Source organism: Lissotriton helveticus, chromosome 11 (genome assembly GCF_964261635.1).
Source record: "Lissotriton helveticus chromosome 11, aLisHel1.1, whole genome shotgun sequence".
Lineage (NCBI taxonomy): Eukaryota > Metazoa > Chordata > Amphibia > Caudata > Salamandridae > Lissotriton > Lissotriton helveticus.
In genome coordinates, this window is record NC_136072.1 from 466,344,923 (window position 1) to 466,370,385 (window position 25,463).

Here is a 25,463-nt window from a genome sequence, read left to right on the forward strand (position 1 = left end):
ACAGGTATTGCAAAATGGATAGTAAAGAGCATCCAAACCTGGTACCAGGGCACATGCCTCTCTCAATGGAAAAAAAGGGGCAACCATGGCAGTCTTGGGAAACATTCTGCGTGCTAAAATCTGCAAAGATGGCCACCTTAGTAACATCACACACTATAACCAAGTACTTCTACGCTGGCCCGACAGTATTGCAGACATCTACAACATTCACATGCAAATCACTGCATATGTAGGGCACTGCTATGCAGTTTATGGAGAGCATATGTATCTACAGCTACATATGCTACAGAGGAAAAGATTAATTTATAAGCATCTATTTGTAGTGTGTAGTGTTGTAGATTATCATGCACCCACCATGCTCCCCTTCTCCACCCCCCCCACCCCCGGAAGCTTGTGATGGTTGTGGATCACTTCTTTTATTACCCAGTTGACACTGCAATACACATAGTGCACCAGGCTGGACTTTCTCGACACTCCATACACATCTCCACCTGCTGTTTAAATTATAATCTGAGGTGTAGTCTATGCTTGTATACTATGTGGTCAAATGAAGGAGTCCTAGCACATCTAATGACTCAAAATACTTCTTTGACGAAAAATAGCTTGCAAACATCCAAGCTTTTTTTTTTTTTTAATTATTTTTAATTTGCAGACTTAAAGAAAGATATCAGCGAACAATCAGCAGTCCAGCTATTCACCCGAAATAATGCACCGTACAGTCAGTAGAGCAACACACGGCCATTTAGCCCACATCCCGGAGGTCGGGCGGCAATTATCGTTCGGGCGCTGAACATTCAAGTGCATCAACAAGCATGAGCATCTAATGGACATTTCAAGTGTCTACATTTTCTTGTTTACCCCCTCCCTCCCTCTAATAAACCAATCAAACAATACGAGAAAGAAAGTAACATAAACAATACAGTCTCGAAAGTAGCAGCAGTTACACTTCCGATTTCCCCCCTCCACCCTCCTCACAGCCAGTAGATTCTCTCACAAGTCGAACCCTCAAAAGGTCTGTGCCACACGGCACCCCTCGAGGCCATCTTGTCACATCTCATCCTTTGCAGTAGTATAAAGTATTCTCTGTGTGTTGGCCTACAGTCAATAGATACCCCCCTCACAGCCCCCCGTCTAACCCGTGATAGTGGCGCCACTTGGACCAAACTTTCCGGAATTTTTTGGGACACCCCCTTGCCTTGTAGGTAACTCTTTCGGCTGCCTTATAGAGATCTAGCCCCCTCCTCCATTCTTCCGAAAATACACAGATTTTAGCTTTGAGTACGTCCTTTGAAATTTGTGTCAGGTATTGCTTTTATTTAATTCCAGATTGGCTTGGATGGTATTTTACCTATCCAAAGCTGTAATACTGCGCCTAGAGTTGTTAAAGGCTTTTGTGATTTTACAGCTTGGCGTGGATGGCACTGTGCTAATCCTATGCTCAAAGACTTTGATGGAATAGCAGACATTTGAGGTGAGCAGTTCTAGAGTGTCGCTGGTGTTGAGAGTGCTCTAACAGGAGCTGCTTTCAACCTAAACTTGAGAACTACCCAGAGTTCTCTGCTTCTATATACAGCTAATGGATGTAAGTGTTTATAAAACGCATGTGCTACTAGTGCATCATAGGTCTGTATAGGTAATGAACACGTTATAAATCTTTGTATTGTAGAGTAACTCTGTGTGCAGATGACAGTTGACGACTTGTGTTTAGTATGCCCCACACAAGGTTTTTGGTTCTGCAGAAAAAGTTTCCAACAGGGTAACGATTCTACATTGTAGATACTAAGTATTATAAGCAACCTTGAGATAATAGACAGAATTTTCTTAGCATGACAATTTCTGCATACCGTAAAGGCGTTGGTTAACGGGTTCAAAGCTATGTCCATGTTCTTCTTTTGCTTCAGAAGATGGGCTATCTATAAGGTTTTCACCACCGTATAGAGGCTGCAGGTAGCATAATATCTAGTACCTTCAGACCTTGGTTATTTTCAGCAAATAGTGTATTTTTATTTTTTTTAATTCTTTTTTATTGTCACAAGAGTATATATTACCAATACCAACAACTGTTTACATTTGCGCCTACATCCCTGAGGCCGGCTTAAAAAGGTCGTTACACGTATAATCTTCAAATATGTAGTCTGCCCTACTCAGGTTTTCTTTACATTAATGATCAGGTACGGTGTTGGATCCCTACGGATACGATAGACAAGTGCATAATGAAACTTGCATTTTGTATTTTATGTATAACCTATAAACAACTCAAAACGTGACTCAGTTGTAACTCACAGAACTCACCCCCCACAGTGCAACCTCAACGCTACCCTTATGCAGGTCACTCCCACAAGTCAATAAATGCTATATCCTCCTCCCAGCCGCCCCCCCCGGCTACTCCTCTTGCATTGGACAAGGTCCGTACCCATTGTGCATGCCCCCAGCCATAACCCTCAGTCATCACTCAATTTCATCCTCTTCCTCTGAGCTGTCAACATCATCCTCCGGCAAAGGGTCACAAATGTCCCCTCTGTATGTGTTCCAGTAATGCCAAATTCCATTCCATTTACGCGGACTGGCTCTTGTTTTGTATACTGCCCTCTCTGTGAGCATGAGCATGTCCATATTTCTACTCCATTGTGCCAGGGTGGGGAGCTCAGCCGTCCCCCATTTTTGTGCAATATCCCGTTTAGCTGTCATGAGGCCTATCGTGACCCACAACCTTCCGTAAAGTGTTAAATCAGTAGGCCCCCACATATTGAGCAAGCACACCCGTGGGTCCAGTGTTAATGAGGTGTCAAGTGTTTGTGCGATGGTGCGGAGCACCCGCTGCCAGTAACTCACGATGCTGGTGCAGCTCCAGAGTGTGTGGATGAAAGTACCTTCCTCGCCGCAGCCCCTTAAACAATACGGGTGATCTGCCCTCAGTAATTTATGTAGAATGGTTCTCATGTAATACATCCTATGCAGGATTTTTAACTGTACCAGGCGGAACCTAGCTGATATGCCAGCCTCCCGCGGGGAGGCAATAGCAGCGTTCCATTCAGAGTCGTCGAAATCGCCGACATCCTCCACCCATTTCTCCTTTAGTTTCTCCAAGGGGTCAGGCAAGTTATTAAGTAGCTTGCGGTAGGTTAATGATGTTGCTTTCTCCTGCATAAAGTCTGTGAGCAGGCGGTCTTCGAGCGGTGAGGACTCTGGTGGTGTGGTGTTCTGAGGGATCACTGCCTGGAGGGCATGTCGAATTTGAATGTATCGAAATAGCTCATTGTCCCCCAATTCGTATTGGTCCTGAAGGGACGCAAATGGGATCACCCCCTCTCTGGACCACATGTCTCCCACCGTCGAGATCCCGATGTTGTCCCATTGGGTAAAGCCCTTAGTGTGCCTCAAGTGCCCCAATGCTTTGGAGTCCCACAATGGAGTAAGTTTCGTAATGACCCCTTCCCAGCGTAGTTTTGTGTGCGCCTTGTACCATAGCTGTACTGTATGTTTAGTGGGTCCTATCAATTTTGATGCAACACCTTTGTGATACAGAGGCGCCAGTAGGGTGTGAATGCCTAGTTGTGTTCTGTCCGCCTGAAACGCCGGGTCGTCCTGTGGGGCGTGTATCCAGTGGTTAATAACCTTAAGTTGGGCCGCCCAGTAGTACAACTGCACGTTAGGCAGTGCAATCCTGCCATCGAACCAGCTCCTGTTGAGCTTCACATGAGCTATTCGTGCTGGGCGATTCCCCCATAATAGATTCGACATCAGCGCCGTCACCTTCTGAAAGAAGGTGGTGGGTATGAGCATTGGAGTGTTTTCAATTATGTATAAGAAGCGCGGCAGCGCCATCATTTTAAATAAAGCCGCTCTGCCGAGCAATGTCAATGGTAGCTCCTTCCAGTGTTGTACATCATTGCGCAGCCGCACGAGAGGGGGCTGTAGATTAAGAGCAATGAAGTCTGTGGCCTCTCGGGTAACATGTATTCCCAGGTATTTAAAGGAAGCGCCCGCCATTTCTAGAGGGCAAGACTCCGGAAGGGCTGGGAGCGGTCCCCTAAGCTCGTAAAGTGTCGATTTCGACCAATTGATAGTGTAGCCGGACAGCCTCCCGTGTGAGTTGCACAACGTGAGGAGGTTCGGAAGACTACCATCCAGGTCTGTGAGATAAATCAACATGTCGTCCGCGTATAGGGACACCCTGTCTTCCCAACTGTCATCCCATTTAATCCCCTTCAGTAGTGGCGTCTTTCGAATAGTAACTGCAAGCGGCTCTAGGACCAATGCGAACAGGAGGGGTGAGAGCGGGCATCCCTGCCTAGTTCCTCGCGCCAAACTGATCTCCCGCGATATGTGTCCATTGGCAACTACTCGCGCAACTGGGTCTTTGTACAATAGTTTGATCCACGTGATAAAGGTGGTCCCAAATCCCATGCGGGTGAGTACTGCGAATAGGTAGTTCCATTCCACCATATCGAACGCCATTTTGGCATCTAAGGACAATATTGCAGCCGGTTCTTTCAACAGTGGGGTTCTCGCCAACACTCCCTGCACTCTACGAAGATTCAATGCCGTGCTTCTGTGTGGCATAAACCCAGATTGGTCCGGGTGGATCAGCTGGGTTAAGCACGGCATGAGTCTGTTCGCTAACAATTTCGCTAGAATTTTTGCTTCAGGGTTCAGGAGTGAGATAGGCCTATATGACTTACAGTCGTTGGGCGGTTTAACCGGTTTCGGAATGGCTACTATGGTCGCCATCCGCTGGTCTGGGGGCAATGTACCCTTCCCTCTACTCTCCTCGAACATCTGAAGAAGGGGGGCACTTAGGGACTCTGACATTGTTTTAAACCATTCAATGGGCATCCCATTTGGGCCTAGAGCCTTGCCCGAGTGGAGTGCGGATATAGCCAACTGAATTTCGTCAGTTGTCAGTGCGGCATCAAGGTCTTTTGCCGCCTCCTCCGTCAGTGTAGGTACGGGGACACGGTTAAGAGCCTCCCGAGCCTCATCCTCGGTCACAAGTACCGTGGGGGTGTATACCTCAGCAAAGTAATCGGCCAACACATCGACAATGTCTTCCGGTCTGGTATGCACTGTCCCACGTGAGTCCGTAATTTGCAAAATATTCCTGTTGCCCCCTTGTTTTCTATCGAGCCATGCCAAGAGTTTGCTAGCTTTGTCCCCAATATCGTACACCCTGTGTTTGGTGGCTGCAATATCTGCCAAGGTCAATTGCCTCAGGTGGTCGTCGAGGCGATGCTGATGCAATTGCAGTGAGTGTAGTGTGTCATCCGATGGATCTGCCATATGGGCAGTATTGGCCCTTTCTAAATCTAGTTCCAGTTCTGAAGCCTCCATCCTTTGCGTTCTCTTATGGTGTGTGATTGCTGCAATGGTCTGCCCTCTAAACACTGTTTTTTAAGCCTCCCATAGTATTGAAGGCGATTGTACCGAAGACCGATTTTCTTCAAAGTAATATCGGGTAGCTTTCTTTAATTCTGTATTAATAGATGGAATCTTAAGATACCCTGGATAGATAGGATAGATCCTCTTACGCGTTTTCCCTAAACTAGACATAGTCAAAGTAATTGGTGAATGGTCCGAAATACCCCTCGGTTGTATCTGCCCTTCATCTATGGTAAGAAGACCGTTCCCTAATGCGAGGAAGTAGTCTATCCGTGAGAGACTGTTGTGCGTAGCCGAGTAATAGGTGTATTGTTGTTGTTCTGGATGTAACTGGCGCCACACATCCACCAACCCTTGTGCTTCCAGAAAACTATGAAGCTTACTGGGACCTCCTGTGTGCGGTCGTATTGGGAATCTGTCAAGAGTGTTATGCAGTATTGTGTTAAAGTCTCCCCCAATGATCAAGTCTCCATCAGGGAGACTCAAGAGGAACCTTCCGAGGTCTGGCAGTGCCACGGCGTGCAGCGCTGGCGGGATGTAGACCGACACCACGTTCAGCGGTCTGCCTTCCCATTGGCCATGAACCGCCGCAAAGCGACCCTGATCGTCTGTCTTGGTGGACTTCACAATGTATTGGGAGGATGTTCGTAGCAGTATGCCAGTACCGCGGGACCCCGAGGTGAATTCTGCGTGTGCAATCATGCGGTAGCCCCGTCTATACATCGCCCGTGTGGCCGCGCCCACTAAGTGTGTTTCTTGTATCAGGACCAGGGCAGGACCCAATCTCTTAATTCCTTGCATAACCAGGCCTCTTTTGATCTTATCGCCCAGACCCCTAACGTTCCATGACATGATTTGTAGTGGGGTTATCGGGGCGAGGCTATCTATCCTGGCCATGGCGGTGGTTTGTCATGCGGCCCAAGTAATGTCTCCGGACATATTCCCTCCTGTATCCCTTGGGAAGCCCCGATGCGGGTTTCAGCCCAGCGCCTCTTGCTGGTGGCAGTGTGTCTGTGGGGGAGCAAAGCAGGCTTAGCGCCAGTATGCCTACTCTCGTGTGCCTGCTCGCGAGTCCTGTGACATTGTGTGTTGATAGTGCCGTAGTACCTAGTGTGAGTGTGAGTTAAACATTGAACCTTGAAGACCAACTGGTCCCGAACATGAACCCTTCCCCTTCCCTGAAACACCCCCCTCCCTGCCCCCCTGCTATACGGACTCGAAACTGCCCGCCCCCCCAACTTAGCAGAGTGCATGTCCCAATCCCACAACAGTTTACTTGCGCGCTGGGGTAAAGGACTCTCCGAAGTCAGCAGCCCCTCAGTCTCTTCCCCGGAGGTCCAGCGCCCAGTGTCCAGTAGCGGGTCTCAGGCGTTCCGTAAAATGGGACCGACAACCGGCATATCTTGGGAATCATTGTTCCTCAACTTCTCCTTCACCCACTTCTTCTCTTAAAGTCGTTTCTCTCTCCGTTCCCCCACCAGATGCTTGGGCTTCCTGAAGATGTCCGGTGGCATGACCTTTCTGGTGCCGGTTAGATCTCCGAGGGTGCGTGTCTGTTCGCCAACCCTCCAGCCATTCTTGCGCGGAGTCCGGGGTATCGAAGAACCATGTTCTTTTGTCTGCCACAACCCGCAACCTAGCCGGGAAGAGCATTGAGTATGGGAGTTCTCTTGCCCTAAGTTCTTTCTTTACTTCGAAGAAGGTTCTTCTCCTGCGTGCGACATCCGCCGTGTAGTCTGGGAAGAAAGCCACATTGGAGTTTTGTAGTCTAATAGGGGGGGACGACCGTGCTGCCTGCAGGATGGCATCCCGGTCCCGGAAATTGAACAGCCGGGCAACAATTGGTCGTGGGGCCGCCCCCGGTTTAGGTTGGCCCCCTGGCACGCGGTGCGCCCTTTCCACAGAAAAGAAGGCGGACAGTCCCTTCGGTTTAAGTTCGTTCGTAATCAGGCTTTCAACGTACAGGTCCATGGCTCTCGTGCCTTCCGACTCCGGCACGCCAATAATGCGGATGTTGTTCCGCCTAGAGCGTCCCTCTTGCTCGTCGAGTTTTTCCCGTAGAACCTTGTTGTCCGTCGCCAACTTCTCCACCGCCTGTTGAAGGTCAGACACGTCCTCCACCAGGGATTTTGTTACCACTTCCATGGCGTTTACCTTCTCCGTCATTTTATGGAGGTCTGCCCTGAGCAGTGTTACATCGGTGGAAATCGAACCCACTGTAGTTTGTAGATGTGCCAAGGCCTGCATCACATCGTCCAGCGTTGCCTTCTTGCTTCCTGTCGCTTCCGTGGTTTTCCCGGCCGTTCCCAACCAGGTGATCGGGGATGTGGTTGATTTGTCGCACGCGTAGCGGTCCATTCGGGTCTGCATAGTTCCAGACTTTTGACCCCTCCCCGCCATGCCTGCGGCTTTCGCGGTCTGCAGGTACTCCTGACCCAGTGGATCGCCTCCTTCCGCTATCGTTGTCGTGCGGTGGGGTCGTCGCCTCAAGTTGTGGCCAGGCAGGGCACTCCACCACCGCCCAGAAGGGTCAGCGAGCCAAGGTCTGCAGATCCACAAAGTCTCTTCTGTGCCCGTCGGGGTCTATAGGACGAGATCCGATCTATAGTGGTGGTTGCACCCAGCCGGCCCCAGCAGGAGGCGCGCTGCCTATCAGTTCCAGCGCAGGGCCTGAAGCGACTTGTACAGGGTTGTCCGTGTGTGGCACCGTGCCGGGGGTGTCAACCGAGCCTTCGTCGCCCCGGTTCCAATGGACGTGGGTAGGCCACGGGCGGATTTGTCCCCCCTCTGGGCGAGGTTATGCAGAGCGCGGCGTCGCACTCCTCCACCCCTATGTTAGGGCACGCTTCTCCTCGAGTGGCAGTTCCAGGCGTGCTGCTGTGGCATTAGTCCCCCTGCACGTCGCCTCACGGGACCAATGTCTGAGGCGTATCACATGCCCCGTACCTCCAAGTCCCGGTTCCGCACGTTTGAGCAGAGGTCCCGGTGCAATCGGGGGGAGAGGGGGTGTCTCAGTCTGCCCAACGCCACACGCTCCGAATTGTCGGCTCCACTAATGAAGGTCGGATTAAGCTGTAGGCGGCTGACAGGCACGTCTCCCGTGCCCTGTACCGTGGGGGGTTAGATGATCTCTGCGCCCGGTAGGCGTACACCCATTCGTCCGGCCTCTGTAGGAGCGCACCCCCTCTGCACTCACCGCTTCTCACACCGCCTGGGCCAGAGCTCTCGGTCAGCGTTCAGTTTGTGTCCGACGAGCAGCGACCCCCACTGCACAAAATGGCGGCTCCCTTCCGCAGTCCGCAGTCTTCCCCCTCGCCGGGCCGCTGTGCCTGATGCGGCTACCGGGGTGAAGGGAGAGAAGAGCAGACACCAATACCGTGTCTCCGGTGGTGATCCGTGGGGAATTGCTTGGGGTACTCTCCGGATCTCCGCACTCCCTCAACACGCAGGGGCACTTCCGGCGAGGGTCCCCCGGAGTATCTCCACTTCCTGTCGGGCACGGCTGTTGGGGCAGTCCCCGGTCTGTTCCGTTCCTGTGGGCCTAGCCGCCGCTGTCGCGGTCGTCGGTTCTCAGATATCGGATGTAGGCACCGCTCACCGCCTTGTGATCCGCCCGGTCCTGGGCACCGGTACCCTCCTGCGGGGATGAAAAAGTTCGTCGGATCACTTGTCGGATCGTCGGAGAGGCCACCTTAACTACGGAGCCTGTCCCTTATGCTGCCGCCATCATCGGCTGCCAGCCACGCCCCCAAATAGTGTATTTTTAAAAAAGATTTGCATTAGGCGTTTATACCCTTATTAGTAGATACTTTTTAATACTCAGTGGTGCATTTCTCATGAGAGTTACTCTGTCTGCAAACAGTGTAGTACAGAGTAAACTCTCTCCATAAACACTGTTTACAGTACTCGCTTATATACTCATATCAACTTCAATACTCAATGTAGGTTCAGTGGCTTTGAGGGATTTGGGAGGTGATTGGAATGATGAAAACAGATTACAAGTCTGCTCCCAACTGGCGGAACATTTTTAAAGCTCCGGCCTACTGGGAGCAGAGTTTGTGTTTGCTCCCGTTTGGCAGGAGTTTTAAAAATTCTTCCTCCAGGTGAGAGCAAACACAGGTTTCCCTGCCCGCGTTGGTGCAGTCACGGAAACCACTGTGTGGGCTCCCAGAAACACTATGTGAGCCGGCTCTGGGAGTATGGGGCTGGGGTCCCTGGGGCTGAATGCAGCTTGGGAATGGGGCAACGCACCTCCTACCTATAGTTATGAAATCAGGCCCCAGGGGATGGGGTCACCAGGGCTGGATGCGGCCGGGGGGGGGTATGTATGTGCCTTCTTCCCATATTTATGAAATTGGTCCCTGAGGGATGGGGTCCTTGGTCCGAATGCAGCTTGGGGAGGGGGCTGCGTGACCCCTCCCCATAATTATGAAATTGGGTCCGAGGGCTGGGGTCATCAGCCCGAATGTTGTATCTTGTGTTAAATTTTACAGACAGCAGTATCAGTGTAATACTTTAAGAAACCTGCCCATACATGGTCGAGCACTGCCCTGGGTGATCCTGCGTAAACCAATTTGGAGATTAGGAGTTTGTAGTGAGGTTAGGTAAAAATTGCATTTTAAGGTCTCTGCTGTATTTGAAAAGACATTATGATGCAAATGATTGAGATTTGTGGTCCTATCTCCTTCTCAGAAGTTAAAGATTTCCATGACTATGAAATCCAAGAACAAGGTGCTAGAGGTTGTGATGACTCAGGAAGGTGTGTCCAGAGTGTGGTACTAGTGTTTGAGTAGGGTGCCCTGTTTGAGAATGATTGAATCTCCAAGCAGAAAACACTCAGCTCCTTTACCAGGTTTTCTAAGACTCAATCTTGGAAATTGAAAGAAGTGTTCCATTAGGTTCAGATGCAACCTGGTGAATCAACGAAAGCAGCGCCTACCATGTGTCCTCACAAAGACTTATCTGTCACAACAAAATAGAAGCACATCTGAGCCAGTTGTTTATGTAGTAGTACATGACGAATCCCTAAAAGGGTAGCTATGAAGTCCCTGAAGGGTCTTATGCTGAAGAATATTCAAGGCCGAGTAGCACAGAGGTAGAGATTGTGGCCAGAGGATGTGAATTTTGAATAGTTAAAAGTACTAAGCCAAAGAAACTACAAATGAGTAATGGCCGTTTCTTTAGGTGGACATTACATAAACTTGCACTGAATCTACAGACTTCCAGGTAGTATTGCCCAAATGTCCAGTATTTGACTTTCCAAAAGATGAAAATAACTAAGAGAAAATCACCCCTCGATGCAAGAAGCTATGCAATTTGGCTACAGCTGCAGTGCGAACTTCTACTTCCCTTATCCCTTTGCCCTAGTTAAAAAGACACACACCTGAGGTAGATACATTCTGCTGCTGCATACTTGTTAGTGGTTGTCTTTGACTGTCAGCTGCTCTGAAAGGAAATAGAAGGTGGGTTTGGAGCACACTGCCTCACATCCCAGCACAGTTCACCCCTTTGAATCCTGGTAAAAAGTCAGTATACAATTAGCGTTTACTTCAAAATTAGTTATAGTTTTTCACCTAAAGTTGGTGCAGGCATTGCTGTGTATCTCTAGAAACATGTTGCTGGGTTCAGTCCTTCATCAGTAGAGAGCAGAAGTAGTAGAGAGCAAAGAAAAGTCATCTGGGGTTGCTGGAAATGCTGCCAAATTCCTCTCAGGTCACAGTACCACAAACAGGCACACATATGCATCTCCAAAGCTTGTCAGCTTGCTGGCTCAAGTGAGATCATCTGGCACACCAATTGTTTTGTCATTAAGGTACACGCCGGCTGTCTGCTCAGCTGCGTGCCAGTGGAAGAGCTTGAAATGATAAAATTTGCCCACAGCATACACTCCTGTGGGATCCACCAGGTACAGAAAGGCTCAGACCACCACGAAATCCAGCACACCCTGGGCACATGGGCCTTGCACAATCCCACTAAGACGGTCCTGCCAACCATACTTGAGAGCGGCCATGAGAAGATTAGCCATAAGATATATATTGTTGACCAGACCCCTGACACTGCCTATAAGGGAATACGGAGGGACCATAGAGCACACGTGGGTACACACCACCAACTTGCATCAACTATGTCCATGCACAAACTCAAACAATGAGCCTGCGCTCTTGCAAACTCTATTCACCGGATGATTATACAGCATTGCTTCTAGTGGCCTTTCTACTCTGCTTTTATACCAGCAGTCTCTTATACTAGGAACACATTTGCATATACATGCATTGCAGGCTGCATCCAGCGTTAGCAGATAACTCCTTTCCAGGATAACACTCTACTGTCTCAACCGCTTCTGTTGCTCCGTTAATAGAATGGCTGTTCTTAACTTGTTTTTATGATTCATTTGCATCGGTCCGCTTTTATGGCACTTAGCAATGTATTTGCACTTTGAAATGTATTTGCACTTACTTACCGGAATGCTGCCCCCTAGGTCAGTAGACCACACCCTGTCAGGGACAGCATTGCAGTGCCCTAATCGGTTTTATTGGGTTTTACCATATAGGTTGGCTGCATTGAAATAGTTTTTTTAATGAGACCCCTACATTGGTTCGATGCATGGCATGTTGCACCTTGAAAAACACTTTCTCTTACTCTCCATGCTGTAGCTTTGTGTTCTATGCACAAAAAGTATGCTGCCCAAGCCACATGACAAGAGTCTAAGTCTATTGATTTTAATAGTAGCAGTTCTGGGACCACCTGCATCCATCACTGCACTCTCATTGGTAACATAATGCGTCTGTCAAATGGCAGACTATATTCCTGGCCCTATATTCTGTTGATAGCCCGCCCTTATTGTAACAATCTCACAATGTGACATCAATTTGTGGATTTTAAAGGGCGTATTGCCTGGCACCTGCTTTGTAAAGATTTTCTTTATAACATGATTTTATCTTGTGGATTTTAAAGTATTTATTGTTTGTCTCTATGTTAAATGATGGAATTGTTAAGATTTTTTTAATTAATCATACAATAAATACTAATTGTCTGGTGATTTGGTCAGTAGACTTTTTCTGTAAGCCATACATTTATAAGGACTGAATGTTCAGGTTCTCTTCAGGCTGAGAGGTGCAGGGACTGTCTAATCTACAACTACTGCAAGCTGTAGTTGTAGATCTTTTTAGGTCTCACCTAGGCAGCGCTTGCGCTGTCTCTTCGAGATATTCCTATTTCAGGATATGGGCATTAAGTAACACCCATCTTTCTAATTGGCTCCTTTTACTGTCCTCTGTAAATGGCTCTTTTTCATTGATTAATATGGTCACTAGTCCCTCCTTTTTCTTTTGTAACCGTCCATGAGGACTGCCCTTCATACATGTGCTGTTTCGCTTTCGTGTTATTTACCATGCCTTGTGGGCACTCTTTTTTTTGGTTGACTTTTCCTTTTTAAGCTAACACACATCATTCGCATTTTTCTATTTCCTAATCAGTCGCGGTCCCAGGGGCGCCTGTCTCGTGCACTTCCCTCTCCCGCTTTGGCTTTAGAGCAGCATTTGTCTGTTTTCTAAGGCTCATGTTTGTTCCTCCGATCCCGGATGCGTTTACATTTAACTGTTACAATCTGTATTTTGTTTATAGAACTGACGCCGAGACCCAAACCCGGTTGTATGACATTACAACGCGTGGTATTACCACACGTACCATTACAATGCTGTTTTTACAACGCAAGTCGTTACAACGACTTGCGTTGGAGGGCGCTGGATAGTGGAATAGTTTAATTTTCTATTCCAACTCCAGCCCACGTTACAGTAGGGAAGGTGTTGGAATAGAAAATTAAACTATTCCCTATCCAACAGCGCCCTCCAGCGCAAGTCGTTGTAACGACTTGCGTTGTAATAGCAGCGTTGTAATAGCAGCGCGGGGTAATGCCCGCGTTGTTATGGCTGTTTACCCCCAAACCCAGTTCCCCAGGCCCAAAGTCGGCAGCTCTCTTTGTTACACCATATCCCTACATGGGTATACTTGCAGCCAATCACATGAGCCTGCTGTAAGTGCACCATTAATACATTGTTTTAGAGAACAACAAGCGTATTTTATATGATCATTTTATGGTTGAGCCTCTATTATTTTGCACTACTGCCCACTACATACCATTTTTATTTTCTTATTTTTAAATGTAGGTTGTACATAATGTAGCACTATTTTGAATTTGGGCAGCATATCCATAATTTGCAGGAGTCTGCTGACCACCTTAATGTTCACATTTGTATTTTTAAAACACACATCGTGAGCATAGATCCATACTCCGGGGGATATTACTACTCCTTTTTTACACATATTGCTCTCAATTTTGGCGCGCATACAATATTCAGGTAATTCACCCACATGTGCTCTTCCGATTGTCTCGTGCAGTGGTGTAATTGCATATATAGGTCAAATTATCACTCCACTGCAAACAAAAAACATAATTAAAAAACAGTGTAATTTACAACGCCAATAGCTCCGACATTCACTAATGCAAGACCTATTGCATTGCAAATGCTTGTTTTGTTCAGTTTATAGAACTGTATACAACATAATGACACTAGCCGGCAAGACCGCTCCATGAGCCAAATGCATGCTGTTGACGTGTGATCTGCAGCTCACAAATTTGAATACCAGTAAGGTCAACTCAGTCTTGAAGTCGTTAATTTAAAGCAGCTTTAAATGCCTATCATTTACTGCATCTAGTCAGCAAATGTCTCCTGTAGTACTTTGTAACACAAGTTATTACTACGTTCATCCTACCAGCAAGTAAGTGGCTACAAACTAGATGATTTTTGTGAGACTAGTTGTAAGCAGCTAGCTCAATAATGGAGATCGACTATGTGCAGGATCTATATGGAGCTTCATTAAGCTATTATTAATTCTATTGGTTGAGAATGTTTTAAAATTAGAGTCTCTCTGTGCTGGACTGATGTTAGGTGAAGTATCTGTACTATGTGTCTTCGAGGCGACATGATGTCTGTGTTAAAGTTCTGTTCCTTCTGCCTCTCCCATTACAACAACAAAGATCATAGAGTCCAGGAGTGTAGGATTTAAAGTTTGAGGTTTTAAACCAAACATGAACAACCTTGAGACTGGATTAGAGTTAAACTGAGCTTTAAAATGTAAGGCTTGCACCTAATGAGTGAGACTCTAGATTTTACCTATAGTGTAATTACAACTTGAGCTCACCTTTTGATAAGCATATATAAATCAATGTTGAAATGTTCCACTAAAGCGGCAGGAAGCCCTCATAGAAGGTGTTTCATGTACCTAAGTGTTGTAAAGAATAAAAGGTGCATACTTTTTATTTTAACTGAGGAGATGAATGTAGAAATTGAAATCAAATATACAAATATAAAAGTGAAGCCTGAGAAAGCTGAAGAAAAGTCATGGTATGAGGTTTGATCTGATGTCTCGAGGATGCACTAGTTCTGCTAGTTTACTTTGCGTGAAAGTTCAGCAGTTACAAAACAGGATTGGTCTGTGTTTCAATTGCTTTTCTTTTTGTGTTTTCAGTCCATTATTTTTGATGAGGTGGACCTTACCGATGCCAGCGTCGCAGAGTCCAGCACGAAGAATGTCAACAACAGTTTCACAGTAAGACTTTGGTTTTCATGCAAAGTTGCTGTTTGCCTGACTTTTGCCATAACTTAAGGAGGCAGCAAAACTCCATATAATGATCACAAACAATATATCAAAAACTATAATGATGGAGAAGCAAATCTGCACCTGGTAGAATTGGGTAATCAATGCCTGTCAGCCACATTATGCAGATATCTTTCTCCTGCTCCGGTAGGAGACAGTGCGTGATGGTGAATTCAGGTACCAGTCAGACAGGAAGCCAAAAGTGCAAGGCAGCGCACTATCCATACTTACAAAGCAGTCTTTTTAATTGCTAGCCTAATGTTACAGCAGGTGAGTTAGCTGCTTCAGCTTCTTACATAATTTAGCACTACTTATAATTAAACTCTCATTTCAAGTATTTTCAGAGTTCCATATCAGTAACTACATATGTCTACTTAACCTTTTTCCTACTCCCCTCTTCTTCATATACTGTCTCTGGGGCAGAAGAATGGCAACATAAAGTAAAAGTCACAAAAGCTGTTGTGTTTTATTTTTATCAAGAAAAGGAGCAGCCTGTGTCGCAATTGTTTTATTTGTAATCTATGGAGGCAGTTGTCTGCCAAATATACTTCTAAGACATTACTTACACATTGGATAGTGTTGAGCATTTTTGGGATGTTGTTCTGTCCAAGTGATTCTTGCTTACTCCATCAGATATATCTGTAGATTGTTTTTGCATTTGATGTTTGAAATGGTGTAAATTAGAAATGACTTGTTTAGAGAAAAAGACGCCAGTTGGAGCCATTCACTGCGTATAAATACACAGATTCATCAGCACTGCAAAGAAGACCTGATACTTGTTTTTTAAAGTAAAATCAAAAAAGACCAGAAGAACATTGCTGGGAACTCAGAACCCTTGTATTATCACTCTATCATCTTGTTCCCCAACATATCTCAGACTTTTTTGTTTTCAAAAGACGAAGTGAGTATGCTAAAGTAATTGAAAGCATGCAGGCATCTGATAGGTAAGACTTAGTCTATAGTGGTCTTTCCAAAACAGGGGAGTCCTCAGGACAAATGCACATCATACCGTCCTATTTTCCTCATAAATGTGGATATTGAACTCCACGCTATGGTCCTGGCAAATAGATTGCTCAGGGTGATAACATCGCTGGTGTACCAGGACCATTGTGGGTTTATACCTCATAAAAGTACCCTGCACTGTATTTGCCGAGCACAAATTGCCCTGGCCCACTGAGTGACCTGGATAGCCCTGAAGGCAAGATGCTCGTTGACTTACAGAAAGGATTCTATAACCGTAAACAATGTTATCACTAAAACCTTTACATTTCTTTTCCGGCTTCCAAATAACACGTCGCAATTCCAAATTAGGTTAAAATTCGGGTTACCTAATCAGCTCATTGCTAGGAAAGGTCAATACATAAGGAATGGAAAAGAATAAAAACAACACCTTGAACCCAATGTGTTAATCGCTTTGGCAAGAAATACAAGTAAATAAAAAGATTACAGTATTGGAAGTACTTGCAAACAGCTTTAGATGAATTCTCGCCGCACTCAATTCGGGACATGTCCATACGCCAGAGTTTTAAAAAAATCATTAACAGAATAACAAAATAATTAATGATGCTGAAGGACAAAGAATCTCTTTCAAAAAAAGACTTGCATGCATGGATAATTCTGAAGGAATACAAAACTTCCAAATCAAAAACCTATCTCTAAACTCCTTGGCCAACAAAACTAAAAAACATTTACATCAATACACGATTGAGCCTTCTCCCAAGATCATCTCACGCAATGCCATGGCTGCGCACAACAAACCCATGCTATGCCGATTATGCAAAAAAGGAGAGGAAAATATGACCGATTTACTTTGCATTTTTTGGGGTTACTAAAGAGCCATTTTAATATTTGCGGAGTTTGATCCTGCAGACAAGCACTTATAAGATGTCTTAAATCAGCAGATATTGTTCTTAACTCTGCTTTTGGTAAATTCATATTAATGGCAGAAAGGAAACTGGAATCATGTGATTAAACACCAGTAAACCCTGTAACTAAACTAGCAAAACTATCCCTAAAGGACCTATACTAGAAACTAAATGCACTTTTTCAGATACCGGTATCGGTAAGAAGGATGTTAGAGTCCTGTAATTTGTTTTATCAGAGCATATCATGATGATTAGCTCAGTATTTTTACGAGGACACTTAGATTTGTAAAATTAATAATATGCTTTTGTGCTTAAATGTACTATTTTTTTAATATATATCTGTTTTATTATATATGGATTTTTGTAATAAGTATACATTGCATGAGTTTAAATAATCAAACAATAAACGTAATTACTGCTCATTGACTTGGATAATACTTCTGACTCCTTTGATTGTAGGTTCTTCCCAGGTGTGCTGTGACTGATTTGGTCCCCACTACATGGCCTGTCTGACCCCAAATGCCCAACCCCAGGCTAAGGTTAAAGTGATTGTTCTATTTTCCCCATTTCCTATCTACAAGGGCACCAGGCAGGGTTGCCCATTGTCACACTTATGGTTTTCTCTGTTCATCAAGCGCGGCATGGGTTAGGTTTGATGCCCAGATATAGAACTTTGACTGAAGATGGTATGGAGCACTGAATTGCTCTGTGCTGAAATGATACTTTCCTTTTTTTGTCAGGTTTTCTAGACAGAACTATGGCCACTTTTGATGACTCTGCTTCTTCTATAATCTTTCTTCAATCATTTTGTCCAACATAAATTTCAACTCTGCTCTGATATTCAAAGGCACACGCCTCAGCATCTGCTTTACAGGATTTGCACCTTAACTTGAAGTTAATCCGGTGCTAAAATTTCCTGAGTGTTTCCGGCTTCTCAGAGAAAGTTTCCAAGAAAGGCTTGACCATCCAATCTTTGCTCATGAACTCTCTCACAACCAGCACTGGCTCCTTTCTATGTGGTTTAAGAATAATACCTAATTGCCACTGATTACTGCGTCCCAGCACATTCAATACCTATACCTCAACATACTTTTTTGTATTTCTGTCTTTGAAAAGAAGGTTCACTCTTAAAAAAAAACCGAATCATAAATGTTTCTTGTATCTTTTAACTCTAAACATTGAGTATTATCTGATCCCTTATCATTTTGTCTGCCGTTGTGTTGAAATTACACATCATAGACAATGACATAATAGCAGTTAAAATTAATCATTCTCCCTTTGAGCATGAGTATACCATTTGAATCCTTCCAAGGCTATACTTGTAGTTGTTTAAACCCTTCCTCTTGCTTTATAAGGCTTCATGAAATTAATTTATCTGCCCCTGTACATCCTGGGGTACTATGGCTGGTAGTTTCCTATATCTCTCTTGTCCTTCTGAACCCAGGTACAAAACAATGTATTTACGTCTTTTAACAGGCATTTTGTTAACTTCTGTTGTGCCCATATAAGAAATAAATTCATCATTCCATTTTCTCCATAGTAGTTACAGTTTTCCTTTACTTTGGAGAAGCTTGTGTAGGAGTTGAACTGTGTTCTGTACTTTTGGAACGTTTCTGGAAAATACAGAAGCAGATCATATCCAGATAATACTAGTAATGCCCAATGCAGCAATTACAGTTCCTATTGGGCACATACTGGTCACCAACAAAAGGAATGTTTGAGACATAGAATTATAAACAAAATTATGGTTTCCTTGCACATGTGTTAAATCAAGCAATATCTTCCCTTCACTCAAAAAGGGGGTCCTGGCTAAATCCAATGACACCTACCCTCACCCTACCACTGCTTTGGACTTAACCAGTCCCCCCCCCTCCACCACAGCCGGGAGCTCCACACACTGCCTAAACCATTCTCCCCCCCCACTAGATGTTACCGGAGCCTCTCGGTCCCCTATCAGACTCACCCAAATACACTAGATCTCCGAATCAGAAGGCAGGCGAGCCTATGGGTTTGCTCATCTCGACTTTTTCCAGTCCAATACAGGCTGAGATGTGAGTTTCCCTCGCACCCCACGGCCTTTTTATTGAACTAAAGATCCCCCTTCATGCATCCCTCTTTCTACGCCACAGGCTACACCGGAGTCTTGGCATTTGACCTCCACAGACCATGATCAGCCAATCCCACTCAACCCTTATTTGACTGTCCCTGATTCACAGGTCAATGACCCTCTCACTTTTACCAACCTTTCTATCAATGCATCTTGGAACAACACAAGTCCTCAATGACCAACTCCCCCCTCTGGAACCTCTCATTACCGCCTTAGACCTCTCTGGCACACATCGAGCCCCCTCCTCTCCGCCAGACCCCCTACACAACCGCTACCCCTCGCCCAGCACTCAGACCTTGTGGCACACCTGGGCGATATATCTTTCCAGCTGCACCTTCTCACCGTTGAACTTCATGATTTGAAAGCCCTCTCATTTGATCATCTCCCTTTGTTCAGTGCCCTCCTCTCTCTTGCGAATCTGCCGAGAGCCCCCACTAGCGTTAGAACTCGACTTGACCAGCTCTCCCCCTCACTATCTCTAAAACCGTACCCCCACCCAACGCTCCCTACCGCCTCAGAAGATCGAATGCTGATCTCGCTACTAACGATATCAATGACTTACTCACCTCTTACTCGATTATACCAGACACCAACATGATTCCTCCAGGGCGAATTCAAGCAGTTCACACTAACCTGAACAGAGAACCCCCCACAACCTTAGTCATAAACAATGACAACCTCATGAGCGTGAACATCTTACAGACTCCTACCCCCATACACCGGTACAACTTAAATGAGTACTACTCAAACGCAGGTTAGCCAGAAAACATGCCTCTGATATCTTCGACCTCATTCAATACAATGTAATAGACATCATTTTCCTCACTGAAACTTGGCTCAGTCCCTCTTCCACTCCTATCCTAGAACTCCTAGTGCCTCCTACCCATGACATAATTTGTCTAGACAGAGCTTTGAAGCTGGGCGGTGGCCTAGCTTGTATACATTGGAGCACACTCTTGGTCTCCCACTCCGAGTCTTCTACGCCATCCTCATGCGAATACCTCTTTCTCAACATCTCGAGGAACAACCTTCCAGTGTGCAAACTACACACATTTTAGTCCCGCCGTCTCCTCCCTATGTAAAGTAGTGCTCTCTGCCCTAGCCCAGTTGTCAAATGAGGTACGCCAGTGCTGCACATGTGGAGGTTCACTGCTCTTCCACCGTTTAGTGAGCAGTCTCTTGGCCGTTATGAGTCCTAGGTCCCAGAATCTAGAAGGAACTTTGTTGTGTTTCGTTCTTTTGTGGAGACCCAGTAGGTATACCTCCCACGTGGCTTGATGGCTCTCACCGGCGCTCTCCGCCAGCAGAACCATCACTATGTGCCAATATGACTGTATGTTGGGGCAGGACCACACCATATGGAGTAGGTCTGCATCAGTCAGCGAGCATCTCGGACACGCAGTTGTTGTGACCGCAAAGTACTTGTTAATTTTGTTAGGCGTCAAGTACGCACGGTGCAATATATAAAATTGGATGAGCTTAAAGCGGGAGTTGCGTGGTACATTACGGGGACTGGCCAGTGCCATCTTCCATTCCTTATCCGCCCATGCCCTTCCCCTGTCTGCCTCCCATTTGTCTCGGAGTGGCTGTAAGGAACACTGCGTGTGTGCTTATAGCGCCTGCGCCAGCCAATGGACCACATGGGAGCCATTTCCCATGACATGTAAGTATTGGATTAAAAGGTGCGTGGGCAACTCCTCAGAGATATCGTTCCAGGCCCGCGTGTACGTGTGTGTGATGGTCGCGTGTAGCAGGAACTGCCCAGCTGGGAGTCCCGTGTCTGCAGCTAGTGTTGCAAAGGGAACCAGGGCTCCATCTGCATACATGTCCCCTAGTGTGTCTACCCTAGCCCGCGCCCAGGGTGTCAGTGCGGCCTCCAATACTACGCCGCCCTCTCTAGGTGTTCCCAACAGCGGGAGTGCCGGGGCGTAGGGCGTCACTGCTCTGGTGAGCTTCAGGCTGCGAATATAGCATTTGCGGGCCACTGCTAAGTGTAACTGTGAAGGGCATGTAGGCTTGGCCAAAGGGTGGAACAGTGCGCGGATCTGCGCGTTGGTCCAGACTGTAGTATCTGTGGCAGTGTCACTTAGGTGCCGTCCACCCAGCCATCCTGTCACCCATTGCAGCTGTGCCGCCAGATAGTAAAGTTCCTGGTTAGGCACTGCTAGTCCTCCCTCTTCCACAGGCGCGTATAGTTTTGTCAATGCAACCCGGGGTCTCCCTGTATTCCATATCAGGTTCCTGACCAAAGTTTCCAGTTCCCTAAAAATTCGCGCCAGGACATACACTGGGATGTTAGCATAATAATACAGTAATCTTGGTAAAACTATCATTTTTGTCAGTGTAACTCGACTAGGCACATTAAGGGGGAGAGTCTTCCAAAAGACTATTTGCGCCTGTAAGGAAGAGATTGCCCGCACTAGGTTGCCTTTCAGCACATCTGGCTGGGTTCTGTAGATATGGATTCCCAGGTATCGGAACGTAGTGGGGTACCAGGTGAGCATCTCATCATTGATGCGGATCTCACATTCCTGAGCGTCCGGGCTAAAAGAATATACTCCAGATTTGGCCCAATTGACCCTGAGGCCTGACATAGTCTCAAAGTTGTGAAAGGCGTCAGACAGTGTCGGCGGCAAGCAGGTCAGGTCTTTGACGTATAAGAGGAGGTCATCCGCATATAGGGAGGCTGTGTGAAGACCATCCGCCAGGGGGATCCCCCACTCCACACCCTGTGTCCTCAGTAGCGCTGCCAGTGGCTCGATTGCAGCGGGGACAGAGGACATACCTGCCGAGTGCCTCTCTTTACACCGATGGTGTCTGACAGTAGGGTGGTCTAACCCCTATGACCAAGATGTTACATGCCTCAAATCCTTCTTATGTGACCACGAGTTGTTTCAACACTGTTACCGGCCAACTCATAATAAAGGAGAAATCCTGGACCTCATCATCACCAAAGGTCACCATCACAATGGATACCATTACCCCTTGCGATTGGTCTGACCATCACAGCTTCTTCTTTTATATTAACATGGAGGTGTCTCTGAGGAATGCTCAACCAACAAAATCGAAGATTTTGAAAAGGGGCCTCAGAGATATCAATGCAGCTGCTCTAGCAACCCACTGTAAATCTGCCCTCCTTTCCCAAGTTGACATGTCGGAGATTCATGCTCTCACTGACATTCACAACTCTACTATCTCTAGCATCATGGATTCCTTTACTCCACTCCTACAAAAAAATGCCTCATCAAAAATATCCAAACCATGGTTCAACGGCAACCTAAACTCGGAACGCCGTTACCTTAGGGCAATCGAACGATCCTGGAGATCCAAACCATCCTCAGGCCAGCTGTAAATCCTTAGATCAGTAAGGAGCTCCTATAACAAAGAAATCAAGAATGCTAAAGCCGACAAGATCCCAACTTAATCCATCCGCTAATCGCCCAAAGAAACTTTTCGAGCTGGTTAAACAACAATCGGTGGAAGCACCAAACCACTCTGACTCTGGAGTCAGCCCACCTGCATGCGATGAGCTGGTTGCCTTCTTTACTGAGAAATCAAGACTCATCAATATTGATATTGATTCCAGGAAGGCTCTACTACCATCCAATGGGTCTACGCCCCTCTCGGCCCTATTAGACAAGAGCGATCCGACTTGCTTGAGTACCAAAAACAATGCCTCTTGGGTCTCCTTTACTCCCCTCAGTGAAAGAGACATTAATGAGGTTCTTCAGAGTATCAATCCATCTAATCACTTAAGCGACCCGGTGCCACCTTCCTTCTTGAAAGAAATCAAGGATGTTGTCACTCCCATCTAGACAAAGATTGTCAACACGTCTCTGTCACAGGGCACGATCCCGGAATGCCTAAAAGCAACTCAGGGTACACCTACGTAAAAAATAAAACTACCGCAGATAGTGCTGACCGTAACAACTTCCGCCCTATCTCTAACATCCCCACTCTAGCCAAACTGCTAGAAATATGTGTCCAATCTCAACTCTGTGCTCACATCGAAAATTTCCATCTCCTGGACCAACATCAGTCTGGCTTTCGGAGTGGGCACAGTTCCGAATCGGCTCTCACTCACGTTATGGAAGACATTTTAAAAATGCTTGACCAAAATGAATCTTGCCTCCTTATTCTCCTTGACCTTTCATCTACTTTTGACACTGTTAATCATGACAACTTCCTATTCATTTTGGAGCACAGGATTGGCCTTTCTGGTCTGGTGTTGCAATCGTTCTCTTCCTTCCTCCACCACAGATCCCAAAGAGTTAAGGCTAACCACTCTCTCTCCCAGCCATCACCAGTGTACATGGGGGTCCACCAAGGGTTCGCCCTATCCCCCATGCTTTTCAACTTGTCCATGGAACCATTAGCTGATGCACTAAATTCCGCTGACATTCTCTTCCATATGTACGTGGATGACACGCAACTCTATCGGAAAATCTCCTCCCCGGATAACTTCATCTCACTCAACACTACCCTAATGAATACTCAAAACTGGTTAACCGAGAACCACCTCCTGCTCAACACCTCTAAAACAGAATTCCTTCTCATTTCTCCTTCAACTCACATCCCCAAGTTAGACCTCTGGATGAAACACCTCACTGCCTTCAACTGCTCCCCCCTCATTATTGACTCAGCAAAATCTCTCGGAATCACCCTGGACCAGCATCTGAACATGAAGAAGCATATTAGCAATTTGTGCAAGGGATCTAACCATCTGATGAGGATACTCTGGAATCTCAAACCTTTCCTCCCACAAGCTGACTTCAAGCAAGTGGTACAAGCTCTTGTTTTGCAGAGGGTAGAATATGGCAGTGCTACTCTCTGTGGCCTCCCCAAATATACCTTGGCCCCACTAAGGGCCTCATTGAAAGCGACGGCCAGACTGGTTCCGGGTACCAAAAAAAATGCGCACATTTGCCCAGTCTCCCCTAAATTGATTGCCCTACGAAGCAAGAATATAGCTAAAGATATCCTGCCTGTCTCACAAAGCCCTCAAAACACCCAGTTATCTAGCGCAAAAGCTAGAATTATCCGGAGGGAGTAGACCTTCCAGCAGTGCGAACTCTCTCCTGCTGAAACCACAGATCTTTCGCAAAAAGAGAACGTTTCACCGTGCCTTCTCCGGCTCTGCTCAGAAGATGTGGAACTCTCTCCCACCGGAAATACAGAGAATCTCCTACTAGGCTGCTTTCAAACTGGAAGTAAAACGATTCCTTATGAACAAGTTCTTACTGTAAAACGATTTCCCGTTTGCGAGCGCAAAAAATGGCTGTACATCTGGCCCAAAGTGGTCTTCATTCTTTATAGCATGACAGCTCAGGGGGAATAATTTAGTAAATTTATCGCTTATGTTCCAAGAACAGATAAAATACATTATGGGCAGGATCCCTAACCTAAATGTAATAAACAGGGCTTTTGTGTGCAGGGGATTAACATAATCCAAAAAATCTTCAAAGTGTAGAATACACTTCAACGACAAGTGCAAATCGGAAAGAACAGTGGCTAATCTTGCACTTAAAACAGTGTTCCAGTAGCATGATTTCACAGTTTCTCGAGCACTTGTTGGCATTGAGGTAGGATGCAGCCAATACTCTCTCAAGACTAACCTAATCAGCCATGGTTTTTATTTGGCATAGACAAGGAAGTGTATGCAACAGATGGTTACTCAATATGTCCCAAAGGCAATCTCTATAAAGTGCCAGTTCCACTGTTGTCCATAATCTAATCCAATATAAAATTGGTTTTAAATTGGCTATATCCGAGATTGATTTTAGATTTAGGTCAAGTCTTGAAGGGAGTAATGGAGCACAGATAGGAGGTCTCAACAAAGATTTAATAAAAGAGTTCTCGCTTTTGTTAAGCACGTCAAACTTACAAAAGCCCCACAATGTAGCCCCATACAAAGTTGCTCCACAAGCTTGTGTCTTATAAATCTCTAAGACTCTTGAGATAGGGTATGAAGAACCCTGGTTGCCAATCTGAATGATAGCCCCAGCGCTGTGCCTTAAAGTCAGTGAGCTTTTCTCGATCTGAGCATTTCATCTATGGGAATAAGTAAGTCTGACCCCCAGAAAGTCAAATTCAGAAACCCTTTTCCATAGGGACCCATCTTGGACTATATTCCCCTTAGCATTTTTCCACAGGTTGAACACCATGTATTTGGTTTTACCCCAGTTTATTTCCAACCCATGATTTTCACAAGAAAGTCTGAACGTGTCCAAAAGAATACATAGGCTCCTCTGATTTTCTGAGAGAAGAAGTGTGTCATGTGCAAATAAATTCCCAGGGACCGTTTAGCCAGCCATTTTGGGAGAATAATTCCTACAATCAATCAATTAGGTGATACAACCATTGATTAATAATAAAAAGAGTGTAGGTGCCAAAACGCATCCCTCGCAAGCCCCCCTTCTGATAGGGACATCCTCTATGGCTTCCCCACCCAGGCC

At 46.1% G+C, this 25,463-nt stretch overlaps 1 protein-coding gene across 5 annotated transcripts in view; it reads left to right on the forward strand.

The window, feature by feature from the left end:
- The window catches only part of DGKD (diacylglycerol kinase delta), a 977,235-nt gene that overhangs the window by 31,765 nt on the left and 920,007 nt on the right, over positions 1–25,463 (forward strand). For all 5 annotated transcript variants that reach the window (XM_078666032.1, XM_078666033.1, XM_078666031.1 and 2 more), the window contains exon 3: positions 14,908–14,988. The gene's annotated coding sequence lies outside the window, so the exon portion shown is untranslated. The remainder of the gene's footprint in view (positions 1–14,907; positions 14,989–25,463) is intronic.